This window comes from Typopeltis vanoorti, chromosome 8, assembly GCF_054136105.1.
Source record: "Typopeltis vanoorti isolate ZY-2024b chromosome 8, IOZ_Tvanoo_1.0, whole genome shotgun sequence".
NCBI classification, from domain to species: domain Eukaryota; kingdom Metazoa; phylum Arthropoda; class Arachnida; order Uropygi; family Thelyphonidae; genus Typopeltis; species Typopeltis vanoorti.
In genome coordinates, this window is record NC_143556.1 from 75,384,295 (window position 1) to 75,401,448 (window position 17,154).

At 33.5% G+C, this 17,154-nt stretch overlaps 1 non-coding gene across 1 annotated transcript; it reads right to left on the minus strand.

The window, feature by feature from the left end:
- Positions 1-16,200: 16,200 nt before the first annotated feature.
- TRNAI-AAU (transfer RNA isoleucine (anticodon AAU)) lies at positions 16,201-16,274 on the minus strand. Its single transcript has one exon. It is a non-coding gene; the product is annotated as a tRNA-Ile (tRNA).
- Positions 16,275-17,154: the final 880 nt, after the last annotated feature.

The following is a 17,154-nucleotide window of genomic DNA, read 5'->3' on the forward strand; positions in this document are numbered from 1 at the left end:
AAGCGAGAAGCCAAGAGAGTTGTTGCACTGGCGAAGGCCATGGCATATCAAGACCTTTATGATCAATTAGAAACAAAGGAAGGACAGAGAAAGATTTATCGATTGGCAAAATGTAGAAATAAGGCATCAAAGGACATTGTATATGCGAGGCAGATCAAAGACTCTGGAGGAAGGGTATTAAGGAGGGATGTGGATATAAGAAACAGATGGAGAATATACTTTGAAGGGCTTTAGGGCTTTTGAATGAAGAAAATGCAAGGACACACAGAGAAGATGAGGAGCATTACGAGGGGATGGTGCAGAACATTAGTAGAGTGGAAGTGAAGGAAGCCATAAATAGTATGAAGAATGGAAAATCAGTAGGCCCTGACATGATCACAGTGGAGGCATGGAAGGCACTGGGGGAAGAAGGAATTCACCTGCTGTGGGACCTGTTAATAAAAGTTTGTCAACGGGAAAATATACCCGAGGAATGGAGAGAAAGTACTCTTGCCTCCATTTGAAAGAGTAAAGGGAATGCACAAGACTGTAAGAATTACAGAGGAATAAAGTTTATGTCCCACACAATGAAAAACCTAGAGAGGGTGCTTGATGGAAGAATGAGGAAGGAGGCATAGATTGCAAAAGAGTAATTTGGCTTCATGCCTAGTCGATCGACGACAGATGCCATCTTTGGGGTACGACAGATAATGGAAAAGTTTCGAGAGAAGCAACGGGAGCTACATCTGGCATTTATTGATCTGTAGAAAGCGTATGATAGCGTGCCAAGGCAAGAAGTCTGGAGATGTCTGAGGGAGAAGAAGCTACCCGAGAAATATATATAGGTTGGTGCAGGAGATGTACAGAAATGTGAAGACAAGAGTACAAACCTGCCTGGGAGAGAAGAAAGTTTTCCAGTGACAGTTGGCTTCCATCAAGGGTCAGCATTAAGTCCGTTTCTGTTTAATATTGTGATGGAGGTGGACGGAGGAAGTGAGAGAAGACGCGCCTTGGACTATGCTGTATGCAGATGACATCGTGCTGTGTGCAGAATCAAGAGAAGAAGTGGCAGCCAAACTGGACAGTTGGAGAAAAGTACTGGAAGAGAGAAGTATGAGACTGAGCAGACGTAAGACCGAGTATATGTGTTGCAAAAGTGGATGGCAGCCAGGAGACAGATCTGGAGCTGGAAGGAAATGTCATCAGGAAGATCAGTGACTTTAGATACTTAGGTTTAACAATGAAAGAGGATGGTGAGGCTGAGAAGGAAGTGGGATGCAGGATGGAGGAACTGGAGAGAGATGGCTGGAGTGCTATGTGATAAGTGGGTGCCGATCAAACTAAAAGGCAAAATCTACAGGACAGTAGTGAGATCAGCTATGACGTATGCTTTGGAAACTGTGGCCCTGAGGAAAAATAACATCAGCAGGATGGAGGTAGTGGAGATGAGAATGCTTAGGTGGATGTGCGATGTGACCAGAAAGGATCATCTGAGAAATGACTACATAAGGGGAACGGTGAAAGTTACGAACTTGGGAGCAAAGATACAGGAGGCAGGGTTGAGATGGTTTGGTCATGTGATAAGGAGGGAGTAAGAGTATGTGGGAAGAAAGGTCATGCAGATGGATGTGCAGGGGAAGAGGAAGCGCGGACGGCCAAAGAAGAGATAGAGAGAGATGGTGGAGGAGGACTTGAGGATGAAGAACTTGGGTGTGGCTACAGCCCAATACAAGAAGTTGTGGAGGAGACTCACCACAAACAGCGACCCTACTTAAGTGGGAAAATCTGCAGAAGAAGAAAAGATTCACGCTACTTGTACTCATCACCTCCCAAGGTAATCGGTTCCAATTATGCACGTTGCTCTACGATCAAAAAATCTTGTCTTGCCCTCACCACATTTTTGATAGCATTCATCGCCAATTTTCAAAGATCTCTGGTCTCTCCCCACCTGCTATAAAATGAAAACTTCCATCTACTGGTGTGCTGTATAATTCTTCCAGAAGTTTGTAGGTCTCTATCATATCCCTCTTTCTCCTGTCTTCAGTGTCTGCACTTCACACATTCTCAGTTTATCCCCGTAATCTACATTCGACCATCCTATTATCATTACATATCAGAACATGCGAACGGATCTTGGTGCACTAATTCAGGCGAGGTCATATCGAGGCCTTGTAAAGAGGCAAAATCACTTCCTTATATCAATTATATCAATGATCATTTCACCATTGCAATTATCCACTGATTTGGATTTATCCTTTGCTTTATGGCCATAACATTCAACTTTTTGTCTAATAAAACACCAAGATCCCTTGCCTGATCACTTTTTTTTTCTACGATAATCCCGCTAGTATAATACGTCATGAGATATATCACCAAAACACGTTTTTATAACAATATTTCATTAGTTTTTTAGTAGTCCATACCCTGTTCCAATCGTTCTGAAAATGCTGCATGTCACCCATATCAGTAATTATCCTGCGATATTTTCAACATCGTTATTCAGCTCTACATCTTCCACCAAATCCCCACCAGTGTTATTCATGTACAGATTAAGTAGCATTGAATAATAGTTTATAATTTAGAAACTAATACCTTATAGTTCACTTCTCATATCCTCCAGCGTAGGCAACAGCCCTCAATGCTGCATCCATCCAAAGCAAAGACCAAAAATATCAATGGTGTATCCATTTCCCCTTGTCTGACTCAACCAAAAATGTGAACAGGTTATTCAAACATGACCATCTAGAAAACGTCTATTGTTCCTTGCAATGTATAAATTCTCTGTCAACCCATTTCTATATAAGAGTTCTCACCAATTTTTCAACATCTTTACTACTGCTTCAGAAATTCTCATTGTATAACGGGATTATTATAAATTCATTCTACTTCTGTGAAAGCTTCTATGTACTAACACTCAAGTTATACAACGGAGTCAAAGGCACAGCGACGTCTGCTAAACACTCCCAAAATATTCGTGCTAAAATTCCATTAGCATGTACAGCGTTTTTTATGTAGTTTTTGCAACAGCTATAGTACCTTCTGCATACAGCTGAGTCACAACATTGAACATAGATGTGATACAGAATACCACATCACTTACTCCAGGTTGTTCTTATCAAAGCGAACATTCATTAGCCGAACAATGTCTTCTGTATCCCACTCGCATACTGTCTGCATTTAGTCGAGTTATTCGTTACATAATCATTATTTCGTTTACTTTCAGCATAACAACAGAATTGTTTTGTATTATCCTTGGCATGAAAAGGACAGTTTTCTTTCATAATTAGATATAACTTTCCGTACAATACTTCTTTATTGTCTGTTCGCAGTTTATAAGTTTTGACTTTACGTCATTCTTATAGACATGATATTCCTTTCACATCAACCTTTTCTGGAAAATCACTTGCTTAACACTTTCATTACCAAGCTGAAAATTGGAATTTCGTGTGGTAGCCAAATTTTTTTTATTTAGTTAGCGACGTCCACGCGATAATGCGTGATCGGCCGTTTGGTGAAAACTCGCATCACGCGATATCGCTTGATTGGCAATGAACATGTTAACACGACTGTTCATTTATTTTTTTACCTACCCCAAGTATTCTTCGAACTCTAGGGATGCGTTTTGATATTGCAATATTTAAGTATTTGAATCATTCGCTTGCAGTGCTGGCATCCTTCCTATCCAGCAATTGATACCACGGGACTGAGTGGGATATCCATACACTTAGCCACTTCTGTACAGGGTGATCACTTCACCAGCCGAGGTAGAAGAGTTTTCAGCTGAAGGCGAGTTAGCTGATCTCATACAGAGATAGCAGGAAAATCGACCCTGGTACACACTAAATTTACAGACAAATATACAATTAATGGAGACAGATCGTGCTGTGTGTAGTTGAAGGATTCTGGCGTAGTGTGTAGATGAAAGTTTAAGTGGTGTATATGTAGACATTGGGTTGTATATAACTGAATTCCCTTCCACGATGAGTCTTTGGAGTCTTTGAAGGTATCACATAATAATAATTAAAAATAATATAATTATATTTTGTATAGATTTTTTTAAAGTCTAAACTTTTACATAGATCTTTATATAAACATGAACGTTTATATGAAAAAAGTTCTGAAGCCCTACCTCACAGACCAAATTTAAACCGAAACGACGTTCTTACTATTCCTAAAGTACGGGAAATTGTCATACAAAATTTTGTAAAATAATTATTATTCGTTTTTTTTTTTTTTTTACTTCTGTAACACGTTACGCACGTTAAAAACGTTTAATTTTCTTGACCAAAAAGCTCTGGACAAACTTTAATTGGGATTATATTGATCAAGTGTATATAATAAACAACTAAGTTATACCAACTAGTTTCACCAACTAAGTCTGTTGGCATCTTCAGGATGAAGTTGCCAACAGACTGTTTATTAGTTGTTTATTATATACGCGTTACTCACGTTTAATGAGATTCTATTGTAATCATGCGCACCCTAACTGTATGTTATTTCTATTATTGTTTAAATTACTGTAGTGATGATGTCCTAAGATACTTAGGATGAAATATTTACAAGTAAATAATTTTCACTGTGGTTAATACGTGTGTTTCTTTTAATTATTTGTATAGATGACGAAATTATAATCGAGTTTTAAACTCTTCAGAATATCTATCTGATAATAAGCAAGAAAGAAACATGAAACAATATTATTAATGTCGCTTAAGTTTAAATATAAGAAATAATATGCGTTTTAATATACGGACGTTTTCAAATTTTATTTATGACCTATATTCTGGAGGAGAGCCCGAGATTTTAAATTTAAATGTGAAGTTTTTTATTTGCTTAGAAATGAAGAACCATCCTACGAGATGGGCTGATTTAATTTTTTTTTATCACAATAACAATTTAGCAATCAGCCATTGCGAAGACTGCTGCAATTTTCCTGTGTTTTCCAGTCTTAATTAACTTAGCAATATAAAGAACAGTAAAAAATAAAATAAAATCCTTTAATTTAAATAAGTAATTAGAATACTTATTATTATACTCGCATGTGTATAGAACATAATAAACCACGCTGTGGTTATCCGTATGTAGATGTTGGCGCGAGCCAATTATCGTTTGCAGCCGTTCGTGTTTTTTTTCTTTATTCCCTGTTCTTATTTTTAGATAATTTTTTTTAATAAAAATTCACAAAACCACCAATCAGTCTGTATTGAAAGCCTCTGTGGAAAGACAAGTGATATATAGAAAAGAAGAATTTCTACGAAAGGACTGCTTTGAAATCAGTACAATCTGCATAATAACAAAAGATTTTCTTTCTCACTTTACTTTTTTTTTTCGAAAGAAAAAAAAATAAACTGAGAGAGAGAGAGAGAGAGAGAGAACGAGAAAACAAAAACGTACAGAACATGGAAACTCATTAGACCAGAAAATGCGGAGGTCGTTGGACAGCTGACAAATTGAAGATCAATATTCTTGTCACTCGCTCTATCGCTAACAAAGAAGCCGCTGGACCAAATTATTGATGTTTTGACAATAAGCCAAACGTGGCCGCCAACTTTTTGAGAATTCTTTGCTGATTCATTTAGTGTTTGCAGTCTTTTCTAATAGCTGCACCAATACATATTCAAAAATAAAAATAATAATAATAACTGTGTTATGTTATTTTTATTCTATTGTGATAAAAGTTTCGATTATTTGACAGAAACATGATTATAGAAAAGATGATAAAACACCGGAAACAGCGAGATATTGAAAATACTAGAGTTAATATTATCTAAAAGCAATTCTTTGTTCACTTCTCAGTTATTATGTCCGGATTTAGGTCATTCTACAAATATATTTATAATAATTTTTCTCTAACACCACAATAGAAATGTGTGATACCAAAATTCATGGTGTAATACAATTGCTAAATAGTAATTATAATTACTAGTCTAATTATAATTACTAGACTATTCCACATGCAATACATTAGCATTGCATGTAGGCTAATATAAGGAATATAACGAATCAAAGGGCCAATTAAATAAAAAATAATAAAAGTCATCTAACAATTATGCTGACTACTATTATATTAGATTTTAACAAATTATTAGAAAGCTAAAAAGTACATTGCATCTAGTAAGATGCTGCTTATTTCACGTAGCCTAAATGAGACTGAAATTTATATCCAAACGTTGTGTTATATGAAGAATATAACGACTTCTATTATTAGCTCTTTTCTCTACAAAGTATTTGTTAGATTTCAAATCTATGAGCCGAAGTAGGTTGTTCAAAAGCTGTGTGGCTGAATGGTTTAGCCATCTTAAGGAGAGCATTCTTAGAAAAGGGTCTTAGGTTCAAATCTTGTCAGTAAAAATGAGGAATTTTGTAGAACTTTTCGTTAAGTTAAATTAGTCATTCTTACATGGAAGTAGGATCTGAATGATTGAGATTACGGAAGAAGCAACTAAGATCGTAAGGCCAGTATAATATTATGTCAGTTGATTGAGTATATTCTCTATAGGTTTATGCTATCGATTATCTCATTTTCAAACTGAAAAAAAATGTTATAATGGTTTCTCTCGTATTAAACTTTTACATTTTTCAAAGTTTTGAAGTGCCCTACAAATATTACAACTTCCTCGACAAAAATAACTGTCTTTGTTTTGTCTGGTTTGTTGGAGAAGACTAGTGCTGAGTGAAAAAAAAATCTTACCGATCTCACATAGTGCATTTTCCAGGAAGACGCAACATCTGTTGTTCCTTTGAAAGACCTGTTCAAATCTTTGTAAGGAAGAGAGTAACCCATAACTAATTTTTGAACAGACAACTAGCAAACAACTAGCAGACACCTTCTTCTTTTTCTCTGACAACTAAAAATTGGTTATTTTTATTTGTCAGAGAATATACGCAATTAGCAGGTGATATTCTGAGAAATTCTCTAAAGATTTTATTTCTAGAATAGAATTAGCGGAGCTCCTTTGGCTCTAGCTGTTACATGGAGTGCTAGCTATCAATAAACTAATACTTTCAGGAGGATAATATAATATAATATAATATTGTTATATTAACCGACAATATTATTTTACACTAAAATATATTATAGCGTTAAATTTTATTGACAACATTAAATAAACAGAGATGTACACTATACCTCCAAAGGTGTTACCAGCACATTGATATTGAAGAATGCTGAAACGTTTTGCACCATAGACTATTTTTAATAAGGACATATATCAGAAATAAAATGCTGTCATGTTTAACTATAGGGTCGTAGTCGTTCATCATGACTTTAGGATAATAAAATTTGTGAATCTGTTCGCAATAAGTAAGCACTTGAAAGTAGCAGAGAAACATTCGCAAAAGGCCCGCCCTTTTCTTCATTCTGCTAATCTTGGGGAAATTAAACAGAATAAAAAGGCAGTACGTAGGTCGTTAATATAAAATCAATGCAAGCATTACCATATTATTCATTTCCCGAAGGTATTCATCTTTTGAAAGTGCGTGCGTCCATATCTATGAAATTTCCATCGTCTAAAGAAATGCTAGAGAATTTACGAGCACCTGCCATGTTATACATGGATAGTGCTTGTAAATTAAGCAACGTTTCAATTATTGACATCATAATATGTTAGATTCTCAAATAGATTTCATGAATCTAAATGTATTAACAAATAGTGAAGGCATATTTCAACTCTATTCTAAGATATTATTCAGTAAACCAAAATCGATAATAAAATACTCCGATTAAGGTAAATAATTCTTAGTACAATAGATACAGTTCTAAATATATTAAAATTTTATTGTATTTCTTTATTCTGTTTTGCATACTTTGATTTCGCAAATGATTCTTCCTGTCGAAGTGTAATGCTTCCCTATTAACAGCTTTAAGTATTGGATAACAGCTCGATAACAGCAATTCTCGTCTGAAATTAGCAGCAACTTAACCGTAATAGGAGGAAAGCCAGCACAAAGCATGATTATCTATAAGCAAGGATAATTTTACATTTAGGAAGCCATCAAAAGCAGCTTCTCAATTTTTGCAACAGAATTAGATCAAGACTTAAGATATGCTTAAAAGGAAATTAGAAGCATCAGGTAAATATTCCAGCGTCTCTAGTTAACCTAGCTGAAATTCTTCGGCAAACTTAAGTAGCCTGAGTATTGTAGAACGTCACATAACTCAGTTAAGTCACTGCTAAATGGTAACTATTTTACTGCAATACATGTGATCGTACCAGCAACTGAAGCTACAGCATGAGTAATTGAATTGAATAAGATCTGTCGAGATAATGTTGTGCCTATAGATAATATTTGAACAATGTGCCTGCATTAATGTGTTTTCATACTGGAACTGAAAGGTACATCAGTTAACTAAGCATAAACGCGCAAAAGAAAATTAAAAGCACGTTAAATGAAAAAAATACTGCCTTTGCAACTAGCATTAATCTTTAGCACCAACAATACTAGCGGAAATAACTGTTGTGGCGTTCACTGAATTCTGAGAGTTAAAACGCAAAACACCAAGTTTGCATAAAAAGAAATCTGGTCAAACTATTTAAATGCCAACTAGGAATACAAATGTTTTATGAATGCATCTTGAATTTGATTTAAAAAAATACAGATGCATGTGTTTTATATCCCAACCGAAAAAAACAAAACCTTAATAACATATGAATAATGAAAGTTTCGTACAATAAAAATATTTCCTAAATTGATATAACAACATAGAACGCACTAATGATTCTGACTGACTGCATTTCTGGGCATTATTACATGGCGTCCTATGCAATTATCACTAATGACCATCGTAGAAACTGCTGGCCGATCATTATCTGTAATCCTATTAACAATAACAAAACCTTGTAAGAAGGAACGCATGTGTATGTTTTCAGTGTTAATTATGTCCAAGAACTGCAGCTCGTTAGTATATGCCCAGCTCTCCAAAAGTTCTTTGTATGTAAAATATTCAGTAATTACAAAAAAAGGACAAAAAACGTCATAAGGACACAATCTTAGGAATGGCCAGAAAGAATATGAAATATGAATTGTATTTATTTGTTAAATTTTAAAAGAATTTTAAGTTGCATTTATAAATTATATTTTTATAATTTATAAATTTATAACATTTATAATACAAACACAAATGTGAATGTATTGTAAATTCATAACACATAAAATGCCATGCATGTGATAATTTGGAAGAAATTCAAAAATTATTAAATTCTTTTTATCTAGCTGACTGAAAAATATATTCTTTATTGGATTTCGTACAAATATCAGGAAAAAGGATAATTTTAAAAAATATCAAATATAATAAATGTTATGGTGTACTTATTTTATCTTGTAGATTACTTGAAATATGCATTAAAATAAGCTCATATTAAAAAAAAATTAAAAAGATCATTTTCATTTCGATATTACATCATATTTTACATAATCTTGTATTTTTGTATTATAGACTTTGGTAACAGCTGCTTTATCAAAGTGCTCGAGAATAATTGGAGTGTTTTCAAGACTCATGAGGTAGAGCTTCCTGGGGCACTATACGAAGAATATATTTAGGCACATCTTAGTTCTAGTGAGGATTTTCTGATTTTCAAAAGACGTGTGTGTGTGTGTGTGTGTGTGTGTGTGTGTGTGTGTGTGTGTGTGTGTGTGTGTGCGCGCGCGCGCGCGCTTTCTACCATTTTCTTTAATTAATGCTTCCACATCATATATCAGCTTATGTATAATAAATTTCACCCCATTTCTTTTAAACAACATTAATTAAGCCCATCGTAATGCGCTCCTCGGATTAATTTTTGACAGCAATCACTATTAGAGAAGTGTAGCCAGTATTCAATTTTCTTGTCAAATTATTCTGCCAGTGAATTTTTTTTTTTTCAGCATGCCTCTAATAAATGATCCAGTTATGTCAACAGGAACCCAAAGTGAGAACATTTAGCACACTTTTTTTTCTGTCAAGCCTTATGTTATCGTTAAATGGTTGAATATATATTAGGGAACCTTTCAAAAATAAAGGGAAGGAGCATTAAGGTTTCCCGCTATAGATTTATCATGAGCAATGAGGTCTGCCACGAATAGAAACCAAAAACAAAAAAGTATTGAAATTGATCAAACAGTCATAAGAAGGTGAATTTCTCTAGAATATTCTTGATATTATTCATTATGAAACATAAAGAAAATAATTTACATGTATTCCACAACCAGAACATAAAATTTTGTACCTCTTCGAATTATGCAATTTTACTACTAACATTTCTAAAATTTAACATTTCTAAATTTTACTACTAACGTGGCCCGATTTAAACCAAAACTGAGATGATTCAAGCTTTAGCAAAGATTCCAAGTGCAAAATTTCATTAAAATCCGTACACAGCTAAAGCAGAACTGTTAGCCTGCGTAGTTGGCAAAGTTGAGTTCTCAAAAAAAAAAAAAAAAAAAAAAAACAAGCTACGACTTCGAATCCCATCGTGGACATTGATGTTTGTGTTTGTCTTTAAGTGGAAGATGGATTTCATCGCTCGGTATAAGATTACCGAAACAAAAAACTACATTGTGAACATGGAATCACAATTCATTGTCTCTCCGCAAACGAAATTCAATGAATGAAATTTATTGATTTATTCGTTTATTTATTGTTGACTTCGGATATTTAAAAAATCATCCATCATATTATTAATACTGTGTCTAAATCAGCTGCCTTTCAATAAAGGCGAACTAGCGAAAGAAATTCAATTCATTCATGATATCGCATCATTTGTTGCGATACTCTTCGTAAAACTGTGAAATGTGTTAAATAACACGCATTATTCACTTTGAAATGTTTTAGTAAATGAACTCTGATTTATTTTAACATTTTATGATTGTTGATGATAAATTTACTGTGCGCAGTCTGTGGATTGAGGATCATTATGTATATTAATCCTAATGATTGAGGATCTCTATCATTAGGATTGAGAACTGGATCGGGATTCTAATTTACACGATTTATGTTACACTTTTCTAAGGCTTGCAATCTTATAAACAGGTTTCATTCTACAAATTGTCATTTTAAATAAAATATAACATCAATAGAGATAATTAAATTTAAGATATATTTATGTCTTTGTTTTTGAATGGTATGGTATTACTGAAATGGCTAACACGAGCATTTTTTCCTTGTCATTATTAATTAGATTACAGCGTGGTTTACTACTTTTAGAAATTAACACGTTAACTTGGATAAATCTTTCTACTTTCTCCTCAGAGGAATTATTTCGAACCTCTCAAGAGAAAGCGAAGTTCTCTAAAGTGGAGAAACAAGACAACCAAACTGAAATAAGATTGAAGTTATCCTGGATTTAAATATCTGTAAATTTGGCCTGTGGCTAGTTTTTTTTTCAATTGACTATAGAAAAGTTTAGAAGACAGGGATAATAATTCTGAGCAAGAAATCTAAACTGTCTGCTTCTGGTAAATCTCTTAACTAGGTGTGTAGAAATGGGACATAAACATATTGGAATAGTAAAGTTTCGTTTATAAATATGCACTCCATCTTTGGTGTCAACAAAAGACAACACATATTTAGGAGCTACCAGAAATGGCAATGTCATCTAAATCTTTTTCACATTTCGTCAGAAACTGAATCAGAAAGTGAATATCTCCACTCAAAACGTTTATGGCATTAATCTTGATTAATACTCGAGAGTTTTAAATTGCAAATTCCAGCAGAGTTAAAGAAGGAAAATAATACTACAAAATATTGTGTCGACAAATGTTCAGTTAGCTGAAGAAAGAAAATTTATATGATAATTATGAGATCCCGAATTCAAAAACGATTACAAAAACAAGCCTATATTTCAATTTAAATAAATGTAGTCATGACAAAAAACGTTTATGGACTCGTTATGCACATAGAGCAAGGCATTAATTTAACTTCTTATGTTGACAGCAATACCGCATTCCAATCCCAAATAGTTCCTTTGAAAATATTTAAATTTCTTGGCCCCTAAAGGATGTTTGCGCTAATGCTTTCCAGTCTGCTGAATACATTACAAATCTTACTCTTATGAGCATGAATGCAATCTTATTAGCATTACAAACATTCTCCTTTGAGTTTTTATCGAACAGCTCACTTTAGAGTAAACCATATCTAATCTACAGAATCTGCACGACAGTTTCTGCCTCAGCTCGGTTCTTATACCGAAGAGCAGCATTTCTTTTGTGGTTTACTGCAGTAAAAATAAAGATATTAAATCGAAATAACCGAGCGCATAAATCAATATATTTCACCGAAGATGATATTTGCTCAAAGAAAATAAATTTATCTACAGCATAACACTGATAAGAAAACCTGAAGACGAATGATCAGTAGGCACTTCATGTGATGAATTGTTCCCTGTAAATATTCAGCCGATTTAAGAAATGTCCTGAAGATGTTCTAGTATAGAAAATATGATTTTTGAAAGAAAACAATTTTCATTAACATCTTAGAAGCTTAAAATAAAGTTATATACAGCATGTCCACAAATGTTTACACTGATTTCAACTGGAATAATATTTTAACAATGAAACAAACTGAATAAATTTTGTTGCAGGTAAACTTGGGCACTCATAAAGTTTCCATACTGGTATCTTTAGTATACTGCTTTTGCCGCCAGGAGCACTGTTGCTGATTTTCTTCAAAAATGGCTTCAGGACACGAAAAAGCCCAATGTGTTCTGTGGCTAGTAGAAACAAAACTCCAGTTACAGTGCAGCGAATGTTTAGGGCACAGTACGGAAAGAACCCACCTGATGTCAAGCTCATTAAGTCATGGAAGACAAAGTTTTTAGAAACAGGTTCAGTTCATAAGGGTACAAGCAGTGGCAGACCATCGGTTTCCGAGGAGACAGTTGAGGCAGTTCAAACTGCCTTCACCCGGTCACCGCAGAAGTCAATCAGAAGAACTTCACTAGAACTTCAAATGACAAGGAATACAGTCCACAAAGTGGTACGAAAACGTTTGAAATTATTTGCGTACAAAGTCCAAATTGTCCAGGAGATATTCAACTGCAAAGAAATACAAATTCTTATTTGTATTTCATTGCAGTTTCACTGTTAATGTCGGAAGATACCTGCACAGGTATCTTCCGACATTAACAGTGAAACTGCAAAAAAGACGTTACTGTTATAAGAATAGTCCAGGTTTATTACATATACACCTAGGAAAAAACGCTCTGCTTTCAAATAGACAGCATATTCAGAAAATTATAACCATTGCACAGTTTTTCTAGATCTTTGCAGCTTTAATAACAGATTAAATTTTAAATGCATGTTACTGAATTCTTGACAAAATGACTACCAATGAATAATAAACTGGTTAGAGTTGTATAAAATTAATTGTGATAATTAATTGTGATAATTGTGATATGTATAAACTAATTTATTAATTAGTTAATTTATTAGTCATCATCATCATCATCATACGTATCAAGGATTTAGGCCTAGCATGGCCTGTTCCGAGAAGTCATCGTTGAATCGTTTAAGAGGACGTCCTGATTTTCTTTTTCCTAATGGCTTGTACTTTAAAGCTTGTTTTGGTAATCTTTCTGTTTTCATTCTTTGAACGTGTTCCATCCATTTATGTTTATATTTTTTAATTTTTTCTATTACTGGTTCTTGGTTTAATTCTTTCATAATATCTTCGTTTTTTTTTGTGATCAAATAGGGTATACTTTGCAGTTTTTCTCATAAACTTCATTTCTGCTGTTGTTAATCTTTGTTCGTCTTTTTGTTTTATTGTCCAGATTTCGCTTCCATACATTAAGACCGGTAAGGCTAATGTATTGTATACTTTTAGCCTGGTTTGTTTTTGAACTAGGTTTGGTTTAAATATAGAGTTAATCACCTGTTATTTTTAAATATTTTGCAATTTTTACGTTTATATCTTTTTCATTTTCATATGTGATCATACATCCTAGGTAGTTAAATGAATTCACCTGTTCTAAGATCTTGTTATCTATTACTATTTTAGTTCTTGCTGGATCTTGTCTTTTAAAGGCCATAGTTTTTGATTTTTCCGTTGATATTATCATACCATAATCTTTGGATATCTCATTTAGATTTAAAATAGCTTTCTGTAAGTTATCTTCAGAATTTGTAATTATTATTTGGTCGTCTGCAAAGAGGAGAGTGTTTAAGTTAACTGTAGATGAAAGTTTAATTCCTTGATGTAAATTTTTACTCCATTTTATTATTATTTCATTTAAGTAGATATTAAAAAGAGTTTCTGAGAGGGGACATCCCTGTCGGACCCCTGTTTATCTCTCTTGTATATGATAGCTCGTGATTTAATCTTATTTGTATTTGATTATTTTCATATATACTTGTGATAGCATTTAGGATATTATTTGGTATTTGTCTTTATTTTAATATGTTAAATAATATGTTTCTTTTAACTTTGTCAAATGCTTTTTCAAAGTTTAGTGTTTAATTGTATGTTTTCTTTGGTATCTGCATTTAGGTGTTTCAAAATCTTATATACATTGGGTGTTATTTTATATAAATCATGTTCTAAATTAAGTGGTCACTGCTTATTTCATATCCTCTGTAAACTCTAACATCTAGTGAAAATTTTGATGTCTTTTCATTTAATATGAAGTAATCTAATATTGATTTCCATCCTCTTGCTGCCCAAGTATATTTATGTATGTCTTTATGTTTATAGAAGGAATTCATTATTTTTAGGTTATTATAAACTACAAAGTCAATCAATGTTTTACAATTTCTGTTTAGAGTGTGTTCTCCATGTATTCCTATATTGTTATTAATTTTCGTGTTTCCAATTCTTGCATTTAAGTCTCCTGCTAAAATTATGTAATCATTTTTATTTATTTTATTATATATGTTTTGGATCTGATTGTAAGAATCAGTATTATCCTGTTCTCTTCCTTCTTCTGGGGCATATAAACCAATTATTGTTAAATAGCCTTCTATCTATTTTTATTCTAGCTTCTATTATTCTTTCATTCCATAATTTATAATGTTTTAACTGTTTTGAAAGGGAGTTATGAATCCAAATCATGACTCCTGCTTGTGCTCTTTGGTCTCTGTCGACTCCATTGTATATCACATTAAAATTTTCAGTTCTAACAGTTCCTTTTAATTTCTTTTTTGTTTCAGTGATTACTGCTATTTTAAAATTTCTTTCATTTAATAACTGGTCTAATTCTATTTCTTTATATGCTATTTCTCTTACATTCCAGTTTGCTATGTGTATTATATTTTGTCGTTTCCATTTTCGTTTTCCCTTTTCCATTCCAGGGTCGTTTCCCATCGATTCAATCCGATTATCTTTTTCTGTCAGCTTACAAGTAGGATTATGTTCTCCATGTCAGGGGAGCCTGACGTTGGAATAGTTCAATGGTAGGGCTGCTACCTTAAGGCTTCTGAACTAGCCTTCTTCCGAATTTAAACCCACAGGAGGAATAGGGTATATTGAAGGGGAAAGAGTAGATTACAGAAGAAATATAGTAAGGTTTATAGAGAGGTCATAGTTGTAAGGCCAGAAATAAAAAGACCCCATGGCCCTCGAGTACTCTAATAGCATAAGGGTCAAAGTAAGAAGAGTTGGCTGATAAGGCCTTATAGGAAAGATTAAAGTAAGTGGATCTTCCTCAAAGTAGAAGAAAGAGAGGATAGATCCAACTAGGGGTCCATCGGAGTGCCGCTTCCCTTACAATCAAGATTATTGCCCCTTATGGCCCTGTTGGTCCACGAGTCCTTATTCAGTATATTCGGACCACCTCACCATATATATATATATATATATATATATATATATATATATATATATATATATATATATATATATATATATATATATACACACACACACACATACACACACATGGTGGGCTCCCCTATCCGCATCCGCCACCCAGGGGAGGCGCGCTCTAGGGGTTACAGGATCCCTTGAGAGTAATTTATTAGTTAAATAACTAATTTATTGAACTAAGTTATTATTTCGATTAATGAAATTTTGGAGTATGTATACTTGCTATATCAGATTTCTTTGACAGCAGCTGTATAGTAAACATATTAAAGATATTCGATTAAATTCATTACGCGGTTACCCGTGTAATGAATTTAATCGAATTTAATAGTATTTCGTTATTTTTAGTACGTAAAATGGAATACATGGAAATATATGATATAGAAAATACATAGAACCTGGAAACGTTTTTGAATTATTAAGATTGTATATAAAAATAACTTTTTGTTTAGCCTGTATGGGGATCGAACCCACGACCTTCGCGTTATTAGCACGACGCTCTAACCAACTGAGCTAACAGGCCAGCTGATGTCGATAACACTAACTCATCACAAGTCAAAATTAATACAGTGGTATTTAGTTGCTAGTTCAAACGCATTTGAAAAAAAATCTTTGAATAGGTATTATTTCTGAGGAAATTCCCATGTGGCTCTTCTAAAAATAAACTATTATTTTAATGGCTAATATAGCCTACTATCGTTTAGGAGTGCCCCTTTTTTTAACAATGTCATTGGCTCTTTACCCAAAATTGTAGGACATTACTGAAGTGTTATAAAACTAATATATAAGGAATAAAAATAGGAGAAATTTTGGACATATCTTTTTGGTTCTCTTGCTGACCAATAGTTTGACGTTTATTGAGTTATATAAACATCCACCGACCCTACATAATCTCCGAGAGTTGAAAGCCTTACAACATAAAAATTAGGTCACGACTCCACCAATAGGAGACAACACAAGTACACCAAAGATAGAAACACCTAACCGACGTGACATATCGACTTTTTTCCTCACCCTTAATAATAATAATATTATGCATATATTAAAAAACCCGTTTTTTTCAAATAATTCCCCCCACATTACTTTACCCCCACTTCCCACCAAAACTCCTTCCTTGAACAGCTTAACAGCATATGAAGGCACATCGCCGGAATAAGGAGACAGAAAACAACATCCAAAAAAAGGTATGCCCAAAATTTCTCCTATTTTTATTCCTTATATATTAGTTTTATAACACTTCAGTAATGCCCTATAATTTTGGGTAAAGAGCCAATGACACATTGTAAAAAAAAGGGGCACTCCTGAACGAAAGAAGGCTATATTAGGCATTAAAATAATAAATCTTTGAATGTTTTACTTATCATTCACAGTACTCAAAAACCGATAATAATGCAATAAAATCC